Genomic DNA, 4,629 nt, shown 5'->3' with positions numbered 1-4,629 from the left:
TACCAAGAGAAAAACAGCAGAGAACTGCTTATCCATCCTGGTAACAAACCTGCTGCCAGCCTCCTTTTGCACAGTGGCCAGTAAATGCTTTACAGGAGTGTCTTTTAAAAATGACGCATGGTGGTGTGAAATGCAGCTTAGCAATATTGCGACAGGGGCCCAGACAGCTAAGGCTGCTGTGGAGGCGGACATGGGCCCACTGATGGATTGGCTGCAAGCTCACCAGAGGCGGTTATTTATTTGATTATTTTTTCCCAGGTTTAACTCAGACATGAGTCATAGGGAAGGTAGTAGCGGCTGACAACTGGGCTATGCTGTTAGACTTTCTAAGCGAATTAAATGAGCTGGTACAGCAGTTGTAAATCACTATAATATCAACATCTTCTGTCAGCATAAATCTTCTGGGGCATAGGGGTGCACTGAATAAAACCCATACATCATTGCTTTTATAAACCAAGACTGAACTATGACATGATGTATGATTAATTACCATACAACATTAGAACACTAACAATAATTACTATAATTTTGGTGTGTCTCTGCATTTAGAAAAGTGAAAATTTAATTGAATCAAATCAAATCATTGTTCCAATTAAACAACATCATCATTTATGACTTTATTATGTTAATTACGTTAAAATTATATTTGTTAACACTATGATCCTCTCCACATTAATCACATCGGGACACTGTGTCTTTATAGCTGATATTTCCCCCTTTGGCTGAAATAACCTCAGTTAGAGGTTATTTCCTATGACCGTCTACCAGTGTCTGACATTGACTTGGAGAAAGATTTTCCCACTCCTCCATACAAGATGCTTTCAGCTGTGTGAGTTTTTGTATAGATCTCATTTTGTACTGTCTCAAATTTGCAAGCAGCCTCCAACTGTTGTCTTGCCCTGATGTTTTTTTTTTTTTTTGACAATAAAGGTTTTCTCTTTGCACACCTCTCCTGAAAAACTTGTACATTCTCATGCAGATGCATGTACTTTAACATCAGCTGTAGCAAGAACTACCTGTAGGTAGCTTTTAGGGTTGTTGGAGACTTGTTTGCATTACAAACAGGACTGGTCAGTTAACACTGCTGCACTTTACACGAAAGGCCAGAGCAGATTCTACCTACTGGAGATTAAGGTCATTTGGAGTGCAGGGAGCACTTTTGAAGACTTTCTTCGAAACAGTGGTGGCATCTGCTATTTTTTCTAGAGTGGTCTGCTGGGGCAGCAGAATCTCAACAGCAGACAAGGAGACACTGAACAAACTTATAAAGAGGGCCAGCTCTGTCCTTGGAAGCCTTTAGGACCTAGTGCAGCTGGTGGGAGACAGGAGGTAATCACTCTGTGGGCTTTCTGTGCTGTGAAGCCAATGTTCGAGGCATTACTGTCTCCGAGCTAGTTAGCTCTTTGGGGGAAAAAGTGGACCAGTTAGAGGTGTGCATCATGGGTTTACTAAAGGATAGAGAGCAAGAGTCACTGGTAGCAACCCCAGAAGCCTTAGGGAGAGCTAGCACCCCCCCACATACACTGTGGCGTTAGCGCCCTCACAGCAGGGAGAAGGCTGACGTCTCGGCGGCATAGCCAAAGATAGCCCACCGGAACGCCAAGCCTGTTCAAAGAACTCTGGTCATATGAGATTCTATTGTTCGACACGTGAAAGCTAGCAAACAGGAGATATTCGAGAATAGTCATTCATGTAGGGGCCAACAATATTCGTCTGCGGCAGTCAGAAATAACTAAGCGTAACATTAAAGAGGTGGTTAAACTGGCCCAGATGATGTCCGATGCCGTAATTTGCTCTTGCCCCATCCCAAGAAGTCTTACAGCGGACTCACATCGCCAAACCACTGGATGTCCAAGTGGTGTTTGGAAAATCATGTGGGCCTTATAGATAATTGGTTAAAGTTCGAGGGCAAGCCTGTTTTTTTAGGTAGGGATGGCGTCCACCCCACGCGGGAGGGTGCTGCCCTACTTTCGTGCAGCATAGCGCATAGTCTGCTAGTTAGTCGGCAGAGTAGTGTAAAAGGCTGCTGACAATGGACAATGGTGCTTTGAGAAGTCACCCAGGTTTTACCGTATTGAGACTATGTCTGTGTCCCGAATTAAACCCACACATAGAATATCTCAACTCGTTTTAATAGTTTAATTAGTGTAAATTCTCGCATTCAAATGATAACAGCACCATCTCAGACCTAAGCTTGGCCTACATAATATTAAATCAATAGCCTCGAAAGAAGTCATTGTAAATGAAATTATATGTGTTCAGAAACTAGATGTTTTCTGCCTCACTGAAACCTGGATTAGACCGGATCAATATATAGCACTAAATAAAGCCACCCCTGCAGGTTATAAATATGTACATAGCCCTAAATTATCAGGCAGAGCAGGTGGAGTATGCATAATCTACCAGAATACAATTGATATTATTCAGAAATACTGTATCACCTTCACTTTTTAAAAAATTTTCTACATTAATGTATCAAATCCAGCCACAAATAAAAATGCATTTACACTAATTAATATTTATAGGCCTCCAAGGGGGCCTCCACTCTGAATCTTTTAAAGAATTTAGTGATTTTGCTGCAGATTTGGCAGTGTGCAGTGACAAAGTTATAATAGTAGGAGACTTTAATATTCATTTTGAAAAAAGCAGAGGCATTTGCATCAATCTTAGATTCTGTCGGCATCATACAAAACATAACTGGACCCACACATTACTGTGATCATACCCTAGATTTAGTCCTGACTCTGTGTGTTAGTACTGATAATCTAAATATTCTACCTCAAAGCTCAGTAATATCAGACAATTATCAAATCTCCTATGAGCTACATCTTAGGCAAAATGTTAATTTGTCCCCCCGCCATTGTCTAAAGCGTGCAATTACCCCAATGACCACTGTACAGTTTACTGAAAACCTCCCAGACCTATCGACTTTAGATTACACTCCGTCAGACCAAACTGAGCTAGTTAAAATAACAAAGGTCTAGAAAATACCCTCCGATCAACTTTAGACAAAGTAGCACCGCTTAAAAGTAAAATGACAAGGCAAAAAAGCTTGCACCATGGTACAGTGATCAAACTCGTACCTTAAAACAAACAGTGCAGAAACTAGAGCGTAAATGGCGGACGACCAAACTACATGTGTTTCACTCTTCCTGGAAGGACAGCCTTAGTGAGTATAGAAAGGCACTCATTGAAGATCGCTCAGTGTATTTGGCCTCGCTGATCAAGAAAAACAAAAACAATCCCAGTACTTTTTTAGTGAGATCTCTAAACTTACTAAAAGCCAGGCAGATACTCAACCCTATATTATAACTTCTTTAACCAGTAATGTTTTTCTAGACTTTTTAAATAATAAAATAGAAAATATTAGACAACAAATCAAACATGGCCGTCACTTGGTGTAGCTGCTTTAGAACAAAACTTAGTTGTAGAACAAAGGCTGGAAGCCTTCTACCCACTTCCACAGCCAGAACTAGAAAAAAATATTTCCTCAGCAAAATACTCGACCCAATTCCCTCAAAAATACTAAAAGAAGTACTCCAAATTATAATCAGATCTCTTTTAACAATAGTAAACCCTTAGCTTAGGGCATGTACCCAAACCCTTAAATTAGCAGTCATAAAACCAAAGAAACCAAATCTTGATCCTACTGTATTGTCTAATTATAGACCCATCTCCAACTTAACATTTATATTCAAGATATTAGAAAAGGCTGTGGCCCAACAACTCTGCTTATACCTGAGTAAAAATGACATGTATGAGAAATAGAGACAGCTCTAGTGAAGATTACAAACGATCTCCTTCTTGCCTCTGATCAAGGCTACGTATATCTTAATTAGCTCTACTCAACCTCAGTGCAGCCTTTGATACGATAGATCATACTATTCTACTAGAAAGATTAGAGAAAATGGTTGGAATCTTGGTTAAAATCATCGTGGTTCAAACCATATCTAACTGAACGCTATCAGTTTGTAAAGATAAAAAGATTTATCTTCAAATTACACAAAAGTAAAATACTGAGTTCTGCAAGGCTCTGTTCTAGAACCGCTATTATTTACATTATACATGTTACCACTGGGCTCAGTTATAAGCAGACATGATGTTAATTTCCATTGTTATGTAGATGACACTGCTCTATATATCAGCCAAACCTGGCGATAAATTTAGATTAAAGAAAATGGAGGACTGTGTAAAGGATATAAAACTCTGGATGTCACATAACTTCCTTCTTCTTAACAGTAACAAAACAGAGGTTCTCTTTTTAGGTCCAAAACACACTTATGCATCTTAGGAATATTGCCAAACTAAGAAACTCCCTAACTCTACAGGTTGCAGAAAAACTAGTACACACGTTTATTACCTCAAGGCTAGATTACTGTAATGCACTTTTGTCAGGTTGTTCCAGCAGGAACCTCAATAAAATTCAACTAGTTCAAAAGCCGGGTCCCTACTAAAACTAGAAAATATGACCATATCAGTCCAGTTCTATCAGCACTTCACTGGCTCCCAGTTAAATACCGTATTGACTACAAAATTCACCTATTAACATACATGACCTCGCTCCTGAGTACCTGTGAGATCTTATTACATATTATGAACCATCAAGAATACTTAGATCTCAGGGTGCTG

This window comes from Salminus brasiliensis, chromosome 8, assembly GCF_030463535.1.
Source record: "Salminus brasiliensis chromosome 8, fSalBra1.hap2, whole genome shotgun sequence".
Lineage (NCBI taxonomy): Eukaryota > Metazoa > Chordata > Actinopteri > Characiformes > Bryconidae > Salminus > Salminus brasiliensis.
The sequence above is the reverse complement of the archived record's forward strand: the minus strand, read 5'-3'. Positions refer to the sequence as shown.